Source organism: Stenella coeruleoalba (genome assembly GCF_951394435.1).
Source record: "Stenella coeruleoalba genome assembly, chromosome: 4".
Lineage (NCBI taxonomy): Eukaryota > Metazoa > Chordata > Mammalia > Artiodactyla > Delphinidae > Stenella > Stenella coeruleoalba.
In genome coordinates, this window is record NC_137149.1 from 135,960,089 (window position 1) to 135,978,892 (window position 18,804).

The window sequence follows — 18,804 nt, forward strand, 5'->3', positions numbered from 1 at the left end:
GCCTTTTTCCACCACTCTATGACAAAAATGGCATAGACTTAAATTTTGGCAATCCAAACCAATTACAATTTTACTATCATTTTGAGACAAATTACCTATACAGGTATAAATATGTATGCAGATAAGTGCAGCGTCCTTTTTGCCCTAATAAGCAAACAACTTAACTTCATTGCTTCTTAAATTGTTTTCCATTAAGACCAACTGGATCAAGGCCCAAGTGTAAACATCATGATAGCAAAATAGGCCAAAAAATAAAAAAGAAAGACCATTTTCTTTTGTCATCAGTCCTGTTAAAATCTGTGAAGTCATGGGAAAATGGGCATCACATCACAACTCCTGTGGGAAGATCATTTTCACAGACTCATCCAGTAACATTTTCCTAACCCTTTTTCATTCTACCCCTCCACACGCCTCCACCATTTTAGGACCCATCATCCCAAAAGACTTCAATAAGATATGTTTAATTGGTATTCAAAAGTGAGAAATTAACTCCACCTTGGCACACAATTGACTTTTGGACTTTCTGTTCCCATCAAAGTTGTTTACTAAAATAGCATCTATAATAACTTGATTTTCTCCCAGAATTATCCCACATATCTTCACCTTCCTATTGAGTAAGTTTAGAGCTCTCAGCATGGAATGATCTATGTGCTGCGGTTTAAAGGAGGAATATGCACCAAGTAGGAGTTTTTGGATGGAAGAACTAGTCTGAGAAGGTGTGTTAGTATGCCACTATACTTAAAGTCCACAGGCCCATCTGGCCCCAGCAATCTGTGTCTGCCCACGTAGGAGCTCCCGAGGTGCTTTAGAATGTAGTCAAACGTTCCCTGAAGAACACACATATTTAAGGCATTTGTTAAAGTCCAAATAGTAAGAACAACCACAGAAGGGCTTATTGATGTAGTTACTAATGGATATAACAGCTTTTTTCTGTTATAAAGGCTGCTGCTGAAACTTAAACCTGAGATCCATGCCATGACTTTAAAATTCACTCCTTTTGCCAATTGTCATCAAGGTTAGTCTATGAACACTCCTTTTTATGATTTTCTAATCCCCACTGTCTAGCCAAGGTAAGTTTTGTGATTCCCTTTTTCCTATATTCTTTCTCTTGCTCTATTCTAAACTGAAAAATAAATTTTACAGGTTAGAAAAGAATAAGGCTTAAAAACGTTAATCAAGTTTTCCCAGGACACACAGCTAGTTAGTGGCTGAGTCAGGAGCTCACACGTGACTGACCACAGAGCTTGAGCCATTGTCACCACGCAGCTCTGGCTCCTGCGTCATGTTTGCAGCAGTGACGTGACAGTGCCCAAAAGAGATGAAAGAGGAGATTTGTGGTGCAACTAATAAGAAATTAAGGGAGCACTCATTAACAGTTGGGAAGAAAGGAAAGGCCCATAGGAGAAAAATAATTAAATAACAGAGAAATAAGGGAAGAGGTAATTGCAATAAAATTTTTAATGTAAGTGATAATATTTTTCCTTCATTGTATCAAAGCATTTTGTTCATGTAAATTATCCAACATCCATACATGCCTACTGTGTTCCAGGCACTATTCTAGACACTGCTGATACAAAAAAATTCCCTGACTTCATAGATTTTCCATTGTAGTGGGGCAGAGAAACAACAGGCAAAGAAATAAATGGATAGCGTATATAACTTCGGATGGTGAAGAATGGATCATGATCAAGGAAGAAGGGATTATTGAATTACGCAAATTTATTGAACTAATTATTTAACTTATTTAACTATTGAATTAAAAGTACTCAGTGCATCTAGTTTACTACTCCAATTCCAGTTCTAGTTTAAGCATCTAGTTAAAAAGCATCTAGTTTAGGCATCTAGTTCATTGTTGCATTAATGAACTCGATACTATTTCAGATGGGCAGGCTTCACTGAAGAAATAGCCTTTAAATATCACTTTATTGTTATTGTTATTCAAACATTGCTTTTGGGAAGCAGAGCAGAGGAGAGGATTCTTATTTTCCTAAGAGGAACTGAGGTCCCAGATCAGTAAAATGACTTGCTTACTCTGTCATTATAAAACCTAGAATGAAGTAGGGAAGTTCAGAAATTCAATTTGCTGGTAATGATAATTGTGTTTGTTTGTTTGTTATATATATTATCTCATTTGCAATTGCTTAGACAGGGCTTATACCATCATCCAATTTTTTTTTTTAACTGAGGAAAGAATTATTAAGAAACAACCAAAAGTCAGAGAGGGAAGGTTCTGAGTCCAAGTAGAATTCAATCCTCACACCTCTGTGTTCTTACCACACACTCCAGAACCACCCAATGGAGCAACAGGCTTCTAGTGAATACTGACTTGACCTTTCTCCGATAGTAATTTAAAGTAGTGGATATATTTCAACAAGTCTCACCCGCTCACCCACTCAAGTTTCTTAAAAAGAGCAGTGCCGTGTTTCAAAGGAATATATGAACATGTTTCTTACCAGCTTGTCATGTTGATCATTCATGAATATTTATTGATTTTTTAGAGTTTTAGGTGTTTAGTAATCAAAGATCCTTGTAAGAATCTGATGAAGGCTATAAACATTCTCCCTAAATAAATGTTTAGAATTTCAGGAAGTTCATAGGCACAAAGCATATTCTGGAACCCACTGGGGTCAATGACCTCAAGTGAAAAACTTTTGATAAGGTGTGAACCCACTCCTTACATAAAAGCGAAAAAAAAATTAGCCAGATATCCTTAGATATATTTTCTGGGTTTTTTAATTAATGTAATGTCCATCAAGACAAATGTCCATCAAGTTTAAGGGAAAGGCAGGCAGATATGCACACAGTCTAGAATGGGATAAGACCTGAGTCACAGAGACTTGGTTTGATTCGGTGAGCTTTATATTCTTGGATATAATGCTTAATAGCTTTAATTTAGTTTCCTCATCAATGAAATGTGAAAATGATCACCGATCATTTTCAAGTAGATAATGCATGTCAAGTACCAAGGTCACTGCCTACACTTCTATAAATACTCCATAATTGATTGTTATTTGGTTTATTTTTAATGTTGTCATGGTTTTATGTCTATATGAATATGGATTATGTTACTACATTACTGTACATCAATGTGATAGAATTTTGACAAAAGCTTCTACTTGAGATGAGAAGTTATTACTAAACCAAAAGTTCCAAATTTGCCCAAAAGGAAAAACAAAGGACATGATCAGAAGATAAACCTCTACACATTGTACAGATATTTTGTAAGCACAGAATGCTATTTAATTGTAATAAGGTATAACAAAACACACAAATAGTAGATGATATTTCAGCCTTTCATCTTACTTTAAAAATTTGTTTTGTGAGCAAAACGTGTTTATGTGGATGAGATTTTAATTAGGCACATTTTCTATTAGCAGGATTGTATCTCCAAATTTTGAAACATTATACAATGATAAAAAGGATGAACCGAAAGGAAAGAACCCCCCCAAAATGTTTTCCGCTGCATCTGGGGATATGCTAAACAACATCTGAGCAACGATAGCTGACTTTTCACTGCCCCCGTTGATATGTTTGGATTTATCTATGAGACAGATGAGGCAGTCAGTGTTGATATATTTGGATATATTTGTCTTAAATATTTACACTGTGCAAACTGCTTAAGCATTTTGAGGATGTTTTGTGAATTCCTCATTAAGTTTTAGTTCAAATGAAATTTGTTGAAAATGTCAACATAAATGAAATCATTTGTTGACCAGAATGAGCCTTATGTTATTAGGGTGACAGGAATAAGAAAGTGTGTAGATACAGATATTCATTCTAACTGACCTCATTTTTTCATTTATAAAATGAGATATAGTGGAGCTCATCTAATCAGAACTGAGTGCTCAAGACTTCTAAAAGGTGGCTCATGTTTGTTCTACTCTCTCTGTTTTCATTATAACCACCATATGGCGGAGACTGCTCATAGTCCACACCCACACTCTCATTCTCTCCTTCTTTCTTGATAACAGAACCCCAATCGTTTCTGGGAAAACATACTCCTAGAGCCTTTGAAACTAGTTATGACCACTTAATATTTGTCCGACACAATGTAAAGAGAAGTGTTCTGTGGAAGTTCTGGAAAACCTTAAAGAGAGGGTGCATGCCCTTTGCCTCCCCTTCCATTTCTCTACTGCCTGGGATGTAGCCCTGTTGGTAGAATTTGTGTGTCCATCTTGGTTCAGATAGTGTCATGCTTGGGAAAGCAGGTCAGTAAAATACATGGCAGCTAGGAATCTGATGAGTGTGGAGCCACTGTATTTGTCTAGGACCACCTACCTCATGAAATGAAAATGATAAATTTTTATCTTGTTTTTCTATAGCATACAATTGCACCAAATTCCAACTTTCACTATTTTTTATTACCAAGTTTTTAAAACAGATTTTCTTTCTTCAAACTTGATACCTGGCTTTCACATCATTGACTGTCATTCCTTTATTCACTTATTCATCAGGTTTTAAGAAGAACCTACTTGTGCCAATGCTTGGGATAGCAGCTAGTGACTGATCAAAAAACAGAATAGATATGATTATGGAGTTTATAATCTACCAGGGGAGCCAAACATTAAACAAATCAACAAATAAATTAATATATAAGTATAAGCTGTGATGTAAAAAAGGAAATGATGTGATGAACGTTAAAGCAAGGTCTTAATTTGAATTGCGATTCAAAGCAGAATTCTCTAGGAATGATATTAATTGAAACCAAAGGATGTTTAAAGTTACCAGAAAGAGAGTTGGAAGAGAGGAATATGTGAAAATACCATCAGCTAGGAAAGACCTTAATTCATTTCAGCAACTGGAAGAAAGTCAGTATAGCTGAAGATTAACGGGTAAAGTAAGGAGAGGCAAGAGATGCCACTGGAAAGGTACGCAAGGGGCATATAACACAGGGCCTGTTGGTAATGTTGATTTGAGATTTTTTCTAAGGGTCATAAGGAGAGACTGAAGGAATTTAAGCAGAGCATGCATGAGCTTACTTTGGCTTTAGAAATGTTTTTCTTGCTATAATGGGAAAAATGGATTGAAAGAGGCAAGAGTGGAAGATGGAGAAAAGTAGGTTAGAGTCAACTGCAAGGATCCAGATGAGGAGAGCTGGTGACTTGGACTAGAAGTGAAGGCAGGGAAGATGAAGATAAGTGTGCATATTTGAAATTTGTTTTGCTAGTAATGTTGACACAGTAGAAAAAAAAAGCTAAATATAGAGGGATAAATGGAGCAAGGGCATTGTGGCATGAACATATAAAGGAAAGGAAGTGTCATTTCCTGGAATAGAGAAGCCCGAAAGAGAAGATATGGAAGGAAGTCAAGAATTTACCCTTAAACTGGTTTAGTTTACCTGTCTGTGAGACATCCAAGTGGGAATGTCAAGTAGGAAGTTGGATAAACCAGCATAGTACTTAGAAGAGTAACTTATGAAAATGCAAGCAATTTATATCTCTTCCCTGCTCAAAGTCTTTCAACAGCCTCTCATTGTCTGCAGGTAGGAAAATATCCAAACTCATAAGAATAGTGTTCTTTTCCATTCATGATAAAACAACTTTTCTTTTTATATATCATGCTATGCCCTCCAACAGCCCTATGCTCTAGTCACACTGGTCCCTGAAGACAACAATTTTCGCAGCTATGTGCCTTCTTTGTTCATATTGTCTGCAGCTGGTATACAGTTTCCACCCCTGCCTCTCTCCCATTTTTTTTTGTCTAATAATGCTACTCACATTTCAAGGCTCAATTCAGAACCCAAATCCTCTGAGAAGTTTTCCCTAATTTCTCAATATAATCTTCCTTCTTTACTATGATGTTGTTAGTCTACTTATCTGAAAATACAGGAAATATTTAACTGCTTTATATTTTCCAAACTGAACTCGGTTTCTATTTCAAGCCCTTCTTCCACATGATGATAGAAAACTCAGTTAACTCCAGTTTTTCCTAGTCAGTTTCTCAAACATAATAGATTTAATTCAATTGCCAAAATGTTTTCAGTCAGTTCAAGATGGATGCAGTCACTTCAGGATCTGACACCCCTTCCTCTTTTCTCTGAAACACATTTAACTTCCTTGGGTACATACATGGTAATTGGGAAGTCAGTTACTTGTTATTCTATAACCTCCTCCATATTGACTGATAGTTCTGTATTTCTTCTGACATCAGGTTATCACCATCCACCTTTCCCGGTCCCTCTATTTGATGCCCTTTCACTCTGCATTCTCCTTATCCTAAACTTGAGCCTACCCCCAAATTAAAGTCCCTCTTACCTAACTTCCACACACTCTGTGACGGCACAGGAAAAATGAAGTGTTCTTCCATGTTGACACAAGTTCAGAAATTTGTGGAGTTTGCCTCCAACCCCCTGGTTCTTCTATGGAGGCACATTCACTCTAGATATCTATTTCATAGATATCACCATTCCATGAGGATCTTCTGAGAGGCTGAAACTCCCAGGGTTCCAGCCAAAAATATCAACCTACATCTCCACTACTCTCTAGTTCCCTAGAAGAGTTATTTGGGGCTTCTATCACTTGCTCCTTCCCCAATATTTTCAGACCCAGGAGAATAGGTCATAGATCCCTTTTCCTCAGCTCTAGCTCCCTTCCTTCCTTTCTGACTCTTCTTCTCTGTCTAGGCTACTGTACCTCCTAATTTCTGAGTAAGATGTAGACTTGTTCTCATGCCCTTTTAAATCCATTGATAAAGACATGAACTTCATTTCAATACTCCTAGGATCCTAACTATTTAAAAGTTTAAAATCCTGGCTCTTAAATATCACAAGTCTGACTCAAAAACTAATTAACTCACTATAGTTTAGAAAGTCAATTTATATATTCAAAAGCCAAAAATCTGGCTCATTGTTCTCTATAGTCTACATAATCATTGCTCTGAAGAAATGCTTGCCTCTTATGAGTAAGAGTAAGGAAATTACCAGGTTTATAAAGTCTCAAAATTTAATCCCACCACAGATATTCATTAAACAGTATTTCATTCTACTTATATTATAATTCACTCTACAATTCTGCCCACTCTTTGGGAGAGGTAGGCTTGTGAGATGGTTAAGAGATCTCAGCTTTTGTGTCAGATGGCAAGGTAAGCTCCACCGCTTACCAACTGAGATCCTCTGAGCATTTTAATTAGCTTTTTAATTGTCAGTGTCTTTATCTGCGATATTAATTGTACCAAAATTCAAAGGGTTGTTGTGAGGATTAAATTTTACATGATCCATATTAAGCACTTATAATGGTGTTCTGAAATGTAACTAGAGAGCTGAAAATAAAAGGTTAGTTTTAAATATTGTTGGCCAAAAAAAATATTCCTTGAGTTTCAGAGTGAAAAAGAGCATATGGATCATCTAATCGAACGCTGTCAATCTGTAGAGAAGGAAAACAATTTTGTAAAGGACAAAAACAATTTTGCAAAGAACATAAAGCCTGGATGCACTCAGCCTCCTGAGTGTTGTGCTTTGTTTTCTCTGCTTTATCTATTATACCACACTAACTGCTGTACTTAGTGGAATGATCACAAGGTCTGATTCCATTTGAGTGATTATATTATATTTGTCAGTGACAATCACGACCTAAAGATGTATAAAAGGGTCATTTTTAATACTGAACATTGATAATGAAAATATATAAGAACATTTGGCTAGATCCTGAATATGCAAATCCATGAGCAGTTCTCTTCTCTATATCCATGAGAAAGATGTGCTCAAGGGCACTCAGGGCAAATAAATCCAGATTTATTGCTGACCCAAGCTTTGGAGTTAATTCCCCACCCTCTTTTGAAATGTTTCTCAAACTCTAGTCCTAGATTTAGGAATCTAGAAATTGTGTGAATTTTAAATATATTTTCCTTTTGGTGATAATCTAATAATATAAATGTGTTCTTGGTCAATCTGATATTTAACTTTTAACAGAGTATGATCTATGTTTAGAATTTCTATATACAGTGCATAGAAAAAAGTTGGGGCCATGATATTCCATTAAGTGACATTGTTAATGTATATGTGTTGGCAATATGTTTAATTTTAATGTCTAACTGAAGTAAAATTAGAACGACTGAAAAATGAGGGCAACCAGCCCGCTATTAATTGTGTGTATGTTGTTTGTTTTGCATGGAAAATATTATATTGTGTTTGCAAGGTAGTGGGAATAATCCTTTAATAGGAAAATTTTGATGATGCAGAAAAGAGGTAATATATTTGCAGGAGCAAAAGTCCTTGAGTAGAAGAGATTGAATGAGATCAAATATGTAAGTATAGTGCCCTCAGTAAGAATAGGACTGTTTGATGCTTTGTAGCAGGAGGAAACATAGAGTATACAGATACATAGGTATGTATGTGGTAAAGTTGTTGGCAGGAGGATAAAGTTTTCTTCTCACTGATATCATATTCTCAGTGAAATAAAAAGCAAAGTCATCAGCTGAGTCTACTTTAAGAATGTTAGAGTGAATTGACTGGGAAATACTGTGGATATTACCTGGAAGTGCTGAGAACCCACTTGAAGTTTGACCTAAGCCACAGAAATGTTCCTGTAATAAACAGAAGTACTCACTGAAGGAAAAGAGAGAGTATGAATAGAAATGTAACCTATCTGCTGTCCCTAAAATATAAAATGTTGGCAAAAATAATTTGTATATTTTTTGGTAATAATGTGGTAAAGGATGAATGCAGAACAGCAAAAGCACTCAGATTGACACTAGCCTTGCAAAGGTTGTCTGTTGCAAGTTGATGATGTACTTGAGAAAAATGGGGACAGCAAAGTAATCTACTAAATGGCTCAGGCGACTGACAAGTATAGGAAGTGGCAGAAATGCCAAGCCAGGAAATATAGACAAATTCTTCCAGACATATACTAGAGGCATAAAAGCAAAATCAATGTTTGCAGTGGTTTGCAGTAAATGAAGATCTTGATGTAATTGATATCCATGACATGTTTATTCAGTTTCAGAAAAGAGAATACCAAAGTAAAAGTTAAGCATTTAATAGGAGAAAAATGAAAAGAGTGGCTCTGACTATCTAAAGAAACTTTTACAAATAATAAAGAATAGCAAGACGAGTGTGAACATTTAGGCACCCCTAGCTGATACTTGCTATGTAAGATACAATCTATGAAAAGACTGTTCTCTAAATAAATTGAAAGGTGGAATCATTGGGACCATTTGGTCTTTATGGTACCAAATTTGTGCTCAAGAATGACAAGGAAATAGCAAACACTCTATAAACTCTATTTTGGTATTTATTGAAAAAAATTTACAGACCATTCCCATCTCAAATAATCTTTTAGCAGATGTACAAAAACTGCATCTCTAACCAAAATTTTGGGAAAACCTTAAGTATGTATGTAGAAAACATGGTTAATGTACATGGCCTTACAAGTAGCAACTTTCTGAGAACCAGAGACTTGCCAAGATATGCCCCAACTCTCAGAAAGCTTCCAGAAAAAGCAACAGATAACACAATTAAATTAACTTTATCTCCATGGCAAGGAAGTTATAGGCATAGAGGTATTTTTTGAAATGCAATCTACCGATATAAAGCAACGTTAGTTTTCACTAATCTACTATAGTTCTTTGGAAAGAACAAGTAAATGGTTGAAGAAGGAGGAACTTGAAAGTAATAGTTTTTGACAGGAAAATTTTTCAAGATGTTATTAAACCTATAGTAGAATAGATTATAAAATAAAATCCCTTTTGTTGTCAAGGCAAGAGAGAAAGTAATTTTTAAAAAACTCTGTAAAATAGCCAGGTGAACCTAGACTTCTAATTCACCTCACCTCCAACCCATTCCAGATCCCAAAGGAAATTTGTAATATAATATAAAAATAGGGATCAGTACTTGAAAATATTACCCATATTTCAAAAACTTAATGAGAAATAACTACAATATTATAGTGCAATTAGTTTCAAAAGATGTCATAACTTCTTTGCTTAAGAAATGAAGGAAGCAAGAAGAGGCAATTTTGATCCCTATAATTTGAAAATATAAGAGCTGGAGTTGAGAGAACGTCCTAGTACAAATTGGATCCACTCTTCCTGGTTCATTCTCCCCACTAGAATTCCACAGCAGTGTGCTAGACAGACAGGTTCTATAAGCCTCACCTAGTGGAAGGGCAGTGGGCTTCCACCAGACATGAGAGTGAAAGCAATATCAATAAGGAGGTCAGATATCATCATGCCACACATCTGGGGAAAAAAAGCCAGCCCAGACAGAGTATAGATATTTGATCTTTCAACATAAATTCACTGAGCATGAAGTCTCCTGGAATTACACACCTAGGCTGTGCTCCCTTCTCACACTCTGGCTCCAGGATCTCTGTACTAATATTATAAGCTTACATCAACCAGCCCTTCAGTCAAAAAAAATGAATTAATTAAAAAAAACTTTAACAAACATGCACACCAAAAGGCGCGCACACACACACACACCCCTACACACACGAACAGGAACTATATAGATCACAATCTGTGACTTATATTCAAAATAGAGATCACAGAAGGAGAAGCAGTTTTAGGAGCAATAACAATGAAGTCACTTCTGGACATGTTGAATTTCAAGTACCTGTGATACACTGGAAAGAAATGTTTGGTTCATACGTGTGGTAGGCTACCTCTACGATGGCCCTGGATGTCCGCTTCCTGGTATTCAGGCCCTTGAGTAATCCCTTCACCTGAGGGGGGACTGGACCAAATGATTTACTCCTAATGAAGAGAATATGGCGACAGTGATGGGTTGACACTTGCAAGATTATATTTTAATAAGACTGGCTTGTTGCTTGCTCCTCTCTCACTCTCTTGCTCAGAGGGAAGCCAGCTGCCAAACTGTGAGCTGCCCAATGGAGAGGCCTATGGGGCAAGACACTGAGAGAGGCCTCAGGTCAACAGCTTCATGGAAGTGAATCCTGGAAACAATCATGCGAGTGCTCTTGGAAGCAAAGCCGCCTTCAGTTGAGCCTTTAGATGAGCGCAGAGTCAAGGCCTACAAGTGCTTGCAGCCTTGTTTTCTGTGAGACCCTCAGTCAGAAGACCCCACTAAGCTAGGCCCAGATGCCTGACTCCCAGAAAATGTGAGATAATTAAAGTTTGTTGTTTTATGCCCTTAAGTTTTGGGTAATCTGTTACACAGCAGTAGATAACTAATACAATACAGTACAGGCATACCTTAGCGATATTCAGTTCCAGACAATCGCAGTAGAGTGAGTATTTCAATAAAGTGAGTCACATGAATATTTTTGCTTTCTCCAAAAAGCATATAAAAGTTATGTTTACACTATACTATAGTCTATTAAGTGTGTAATAGCATTATGTCTAAAAAAATGTACGTATGTTAACTAAAAAATACTCTATTGCTAAAAAATGCTAACCATCATTTGACAATGCAGATTTGTCACCATCTTCAATTTCAAAGAATACAGTATCTGTGAAGTGCACTAAAATAAAGTGCGATAAAATGAGGGATGCCTGTAACTGAACATAGCAGTTTGGAGTTCAGGATAGAGAATGATTTGAAATCTTAGTTGGCATTCTAGGAATATCAGTGTATAGGTGATAGTTGAAGTCACAGTTGAGAATGAAATAACACAGGGAAAAAATAAGAATGGGAAAGGACCAATGATAGAAGTTTCCACACTAATCTTGTCAACTTACCTGCTAACAACTTCAAAACAATAATGTCTTTGTCTTTCTATGGGGTTCTCTTGTTTTAAAACGGATTCACCACACATTTGAATGCACAGTGATAAATAATCTCATTCAAAGACATGTCAACTTCACATGGTTCATGACTCTATTAGCTTTAGATCATACTCTTTCATAAGTATGTAATGAACACAAATATCACCCTGGGTTTTTCCTCTCAGGACCAACTATAACATATAAAATTGCTAACATTGGGATGTCTGTATTTGTGGACAGAATGCTCACCAAAAGTGCCTTTGAGTTGTTCTTAATCAAGGCTGCTTTCCGAGAAAAGGCAAAATATCAGCAACAAGCCAGTTAAACAGGGTTTTTTGTTCTCTTTATTTCGTGTTTTTGGATCATATGCTATGCTGTTTGGGGAAAACAATAAAGAATAGAAAAACAGTGGCAGTGAAAATTAAATCATTTCACTTTTTTCCTAAATGACGGTAGGAACAGTAAACCTTATACTATGATGAGACTTTAATTATCAATATTTCCATGCTGACATCCACAGCCCATGCTTCCTTAAAGCTACCACAACTGCTGACATTTAAATTCCAAAAATACCATAGAAACAATCTCCATGTGATAGATAAAAGCTGTTTGTATAATTTATCATTAATATGTCAGCTAGACTGTTTATACTGCAACAATAATCTGAGAAGAATCTTAAGCCATGCTGAGTATCTAAATGTTTGTTGCAAAAACTTAATTTTCCTGACCTTGTTCTTTCTAGATTATGAAATAGACTGTTATGATCTACCTCTAAAATGTTCACATCTGCAATATATACTTCCATTCATGATAATTTACCAAGATATATAGAAATTGCTATTTCCCAGGGGATTCTATTTTGATTCCTACCTACTGTCTAATGTTCCAGGTGATCCTGTATGTAGATTATAAAGGAAGTAAAGTACAGAACCACTCCTCCTTCTTTTATTCAAATGTCGACCCATCCTTTCTCCTGTGAGCCAGTAAATAAGCAAGCTGGAGCTCTATGTTCGTTCATCAAATAACATCTTCACTCTTCACAGTAACACCTAAGAATTCTGAAAATTTCTCAGTGCTGAATTTGAGACTTGGTGTTTTCTCCAGGAAAAGTCTCTTTTCTATGTCTCTAGTTGGCATTTAAAAACCTCAAACTGTGCTATGAACGGCAACGTAAATGTGCTTTCCTACAAAACATAAAATATCAAAGTGATATTTACAGAACTGTAAAAATTTTCCTCATTGAATTGGAATTGTTATATGAAAGGGCAAGAAGTCACTCCACAGTAATGCTAGGAAAATTAGAACAAAGTGAAATAGGCAAGTTATCAGTCACAGTTCAGTCTCACCACTGCAAATGTCGTCATGATGAAAAGTCAAATAAGAAACAAGCATGCTGTGGCAAGACCTAAGGAATCATTCTTCTTTCAATACGTGGAATCCTGGCCTGGAGATTAAATTTTATCAGAATTTTTTCAAAGTAGAATTCAAAACATCAACGATCACTAGACCTTTCTGGGCCTCCTCTGTGTAGAATGAAATTAATGCTGTCACATACAGTTCTTGAGAAGATACTGTGCTTGCCCCATTGGAGTCCTCATTAAATGTTAGTTCTCTTCTCCATCACAATTTAATAGATAAGACATGACCACAGAAAACAAATTAAGTGAACTATACTCCATAAAAGATGTATACCTTCCTATTAGAAAGGAGGTAATAATGTCAGATATTTATTTGGGTAAGACTAGGTAATAAAGAAAGGAAAAGAGAGAGAGCAGAATTAGAAAACCATGTGACACATTTTTTAAAATAAAAAACAAGATATTTTTAAGAAATGGAAATAGTCTAGTTTACCAGCTGAGTGGGCTACTTGCAAAAAGAGCTTGTGGAAGACTAGCCTAGAAAGATGAGTTTGATTCAAATTATGAATGGTCTTGATGGTTTAAAAGAGTCCTTGTAAAATATTGATCTAAAGTTGGTAGGTAGGTAAAAGGACCCCGTAGTGTTCACAGGTTGCTTTTGTTCTTTCATTTTCTTCTAAATGATTAGAGATGGGCTTTAGGATAAATCCATCTGGAAGTTATACATTGATTGGATCAAAAGAAGAGAAGCTAATAGATGAGGGAGATGAGTCAAGAACTACTGAAGATAGCCCAGGTATTGATGTTATAAGCCAGAATAGATGCAGAACTAGAAAGTGGAGGAGAAACAGGAGAGATGCACTAGTGGTGGCAATAAAGGAGGGCTCACAAATGGCTGAGTGTTACTCTCCAAGAAGAACAAGTCTAAGAAGTTTCTTAGGTCTCATACGCAAGTAATTAGAATAGCAATTTCCTAGCCAGAAGAAGGAGTAGTTTTGTGAGGAAGGATGAGTTTAGGATCTGACATAATGACTTCGAAGTGTATGAAGACATCAAGGTAGCTCTATTCAGCAGATAGTTGAAAATAAGAATCTGAAATACAGTAGGGCCCTCAAGTCTGGAGATGTAAATCTAGGAACAATAAAGGAGAATGCTGAATACATGGATTTAGATAAGATCATAAGACAAGGAGAAAGAGGATAAAGGGCTGGGAGTTTAAGAAATGTCTATAGTTAGCAAGTAAAAGAGAAGCTATTAGAAGAGATATAATTAAAGAGTTCATGGGATTAGAAAGAAAACCAGGGTATAATATCAATAGTACTATGAGATAGCACTGCATAGCTTTAAGAAATTAGAGTTTCAGTCCTAGCTCTACTGCTTCATCTGAATAATGGGGACAGTACTGGTACATACCCATGAATTTGGGTGAGATTAAATCCAATAATTCAAGACAAACATTTAGTAGCATGTTTGGCATAGAGTTAATAACCTATAAATTTTAGTAATAAAATAATAATGAAAGAGTATTTTTTTAAAAAAATAAAAATGTGAAACTGATGGGATAAATATCCTTATTGTCCCCATTTTACAAATGTGGAAAGAAGCCAACAATGCCCAAAGTGTGATAAAAGATGGCTCCAGGCTCTAACCTGGATCTGACTGATTCTAGAACTTTCTTGCTGGTAGTAATTATTCTTCAGTGAAGCAATGTGGACTCAAAATTCTTTGGAATACAATTCTTAATTTTAAGAGTGTTTATCCCCACTTGCTTTCTGAAACTTCCATTTTTGTTTACACAAACTGTTTTGCTCAGAAGTCTGGAAACCTTAGCTTAAAATAGCATTTATAGTCAAACGTGTTTGTATTATTAATACACACACTTGGCCTCTGGCACCCACACATTTTGCCTCTAAAAAGTTGCCTAGACAACTTAAATTTGTTTCCTAGTACTGTTCCAGGGTTTACAGGAAGCACTAGAAATCATGTGCTTTCCAGTTTGTGAAACATTTATATTCAGGGTTTCCATTTTGAGATTAAATTGGGAAATGAATTAAACTAATACCATTAGCTCTCCTTTGATTAGACATCTGCTGTGATGAGATATAAAAATATTCTCAGCAAAAGGCTAGTACATCAACCCCCCAAAAACCTTTTTATTATGTTCCCTACTGACCAGGTATGCCAACATAAGCCAGGCTAGAAAACCTAAGATAAATATATGTAGATCCATACACACCCATACGTATACATCTATAAGTTGATTAAATCTCTACCCTGAAATGCTCTCAAAAGAAAAATATGTTTTTCAAAATCTAATAAATACCAGCCAATATACCCTTTATAAGAAACACACCTAAATCATAAGTAAAAGTGTAAAAAAAGAGATATTTAGGCAAATATTAGTCAGAAAAAACTTTGATATAGCTCTATTAATAGCAAATAAAAGAGAGCTTAAAGCAAAAAGCACTTCAAGAGATATTGATCACTATATGAAAATAAAACTTTCAAATCACCAGAAATCTAATCATTCTAAATGTGTATGTCCTTAATAATGTGGCTTCAAAATTGAAAAATCAATCATAATCGGTGGAGGTTTTAATACATCTCTCCCAGTAGTTGATAGATTAAGCAAAGAAAATCAACAATGAAAATAAATTAATGTTACTTGCATCAACATAGATACATTTCATAAGCATAATAATGAGTGAAAAAGCAAGTCACACAGAACATAGATTAGTGATTGCACAGGGCTAGGGGCTCTGAGGAGGTATAGGGAGTGAGTGTTAATGAGTACAGGGTTCTTTGGGAAGTGATTAAAATGTTCTAAAATTAGTTTGTGTCCATGGTTGCACAAGTCTGACTATACTAAAAACTATTGAATTATACACTTTAAATAGGTGAATTTATACTACATGAATTACATCACAATAAAGCAGTTCCTTTTAAAGTCACAGAGAATGCCCAAAGTGTGTTGTCATTTTAATAAAATTTTAAATGCATTATTCATGGTAATAAATATATGCACAAGATAACAATAAGCAGAAAATCAAAATCATGATGCCTCTTATCTCTGGAGGCAAGCCAGGAGAGGGTTATGGAAACATGGCACACAGGAAGCTGCAACAGTAATGCTCTGTTTTTCTGGTTGGGTGCTCTCATAATTTTATTATTACAAATTTAAATTTTACTTTTTTTTTTATTATTACAAATTTAAATTTTACTTTTTTTTTTTTTTTTTTTTTTTTTTTGCGGTATGCGGGCCTCTCACTGCTGTGGCTTCTCCCCTTGCAGAGCACAGGCTCCGGACGCGCAGGCCCAGCGGCTATGGCCCACGGGCCCAGCCGCTCCGCGGCATGTGGGATCTTCCCGGACCGGGGCACGAACCTGTGTCCCCTGCATCGGCAGGCAGACTCTCAACCACTGTGCCACCAGGGAAGCCCCATAATTTTAAAATACTGATAATATAACTGGTTTCACATCAATTCTAAGCATTTTTGTATTTGAGACTAAATATGATGGATATTGATACTTCTCAACGTAAATTCCCACATGTTATTTTACTATCTTCACAACTAACTGAGCTGGGGGCTCAAATATCATCATCCTATTCTACAAATCAGGAAACAAAAAAGCCCAGTTTAACTGACTTCTACAGAGTCATTGAATGAACCTGTAAGTTCTTCTTGGAGTCAAAACTAACACCCTATGTTCTGATTTTAGTTTAGTGCATTTTACAGTACAACTGACATTCTGTCATTTGTTTGTTTCCTTTAATTTTCACCTCTAGAAAAACTCTGTAAAGATTATAGATAAAATAATCACAACAAAAATAAGTACCACTCACTGAGTCCTTACTATGAGCAAGGATCTCTACTCTTGTTATCTTACTTAATATTAAACAACCCTGTGTTGCTGCTGTTGATATCCTGAATTTATAAGTGAGGAAAAGGAAGAACAGAAAATTTTACTTAACCAAGGGTATAAAACTAATAATTGGTAAAGATGTGATTCTGAAACCCAGGCTTGCATTGCATTAAAACCAACATTTTAAATCACTGTAATAGATTATCTGCCTAAAATTCAATTCCAAAATCCACACTGCAAGTTAGGAGTGTGCAAAAAAAAGTTATAGGAACTCTTTGAGAATACATTACATGCATGTAATTGACAGTACCTAGCAATAATACAAGAACTGGTACTCTAGAATCTGAAAGTTTTAGTTTGTCTTCTGTTTACCTACACTTAAGTGGATAATTTAGGCCCAGAAGAGAACACTGACCACATCTACTCCCTGATACAGATTCGTATAGTTTCTAAAGTTTAAGTTTACATGTCTCTTTTAACAGATGAACTTTCTAAATTTCATTTATATCAATATAATCTCCAATGCCTGGGATAAATAAATGTCTCAGTTTGGAGCTTAAATTAATTCATTTTAAGTAGTAGTTTAATTATTGTCCTAAAAGAAATGCCATGCATTAGAACATGAGATTGGCAGAGTCAGCAAAAGGTAAGCGATGGGCTTTCAAGACGAGATGGAGCCGTTGGGTTAGACCGCCTATGTAAATCAAAGCTCTGTTTAAGCCAAGGAATTTGTAAAACACCTGTTTTTTATAATGTGTTTTATTTTGAGCCATACAAGCTATATTTTGAGGGATAGGTAATTTGGATAGTATATTTGGCTTCTCCCTAGGGTTTACTACTGTCAATGAGAGAATGTGTTACCTGTAACTTCTAAGATTAAGTCACTAGTACCCTTATCACATGTCTAGATATCAAGTTCACACTCAGGCAAATTATACTTGAACATTTGGAATTTTAAGAGCATTTCCCATCATTGCTTTTTAAAAACAGTTGTAAAGTGCACCAACACAATTGCAACAACATCAGTGACTTTCAACTGTATTTGGAGATATTGGTGAAGAGGGAAATTACGTTTTCAAATGACACATGCTTCATACTCCCTTAAGTCCTCTCCTGCCTCTATGAGACTGTTCTGCCCAACTTGAGAATAAAGAGATAAGATTATGTCCTACTACACTTGGTGAGTAGTGTTTTGTCAACAAAAAAGATTGTGAATTATATACTTTGCAATTATTCTGTGAAGACTTTAAGATGTCTTCATGGAGAATAGCATGCAGAGTCCTTAAAAAACTAAAAATAGAATTACCATATGACCCAGCAAATATCCATAGAATTACCATATGAATGGGCATATATCCAGAGAAAACTATAATTCAAAAAGACACATGTATCCCAATGTTCATTTGTAGAGACATGGATGGACCTAGAGACTGTCATAAAGAGTGAAGTAGGTCAGAAAGAGAAAAATAAATATTGTATATTAACGCATATATGTGGAGTCTAGAAAAATGGTACAAATGAACTTGTTTGCAAGGCAGAAATAGGGACACAGATGTAGAGAACAAACGTATGGACATCGGGGTGGGATGAATTGGGAGATTGGGATTGATATATATACACTAATATACATTTTTTATACTAAAATATGTATAAAATACATAACTAGTGAGAACCTGCTGTATAGCACAGGGAAGTCCACTGTACAGTAGAAACTAACACAATATTGTAAAACAACTATACCCCTATTAAAAAAAAATCAGGCTTATTTAATCACTCTGACATAATCAGATAGTAAAGAAAATATATGACCATACAAAAGTTCAAATATTTTTTTAAATTAAAAACTTTAAAGGGAATGTTGGTATATTCTACTTCAGTGGTCTATGATATTAATAAAGATATTAAAATTTCCTTTGGATTA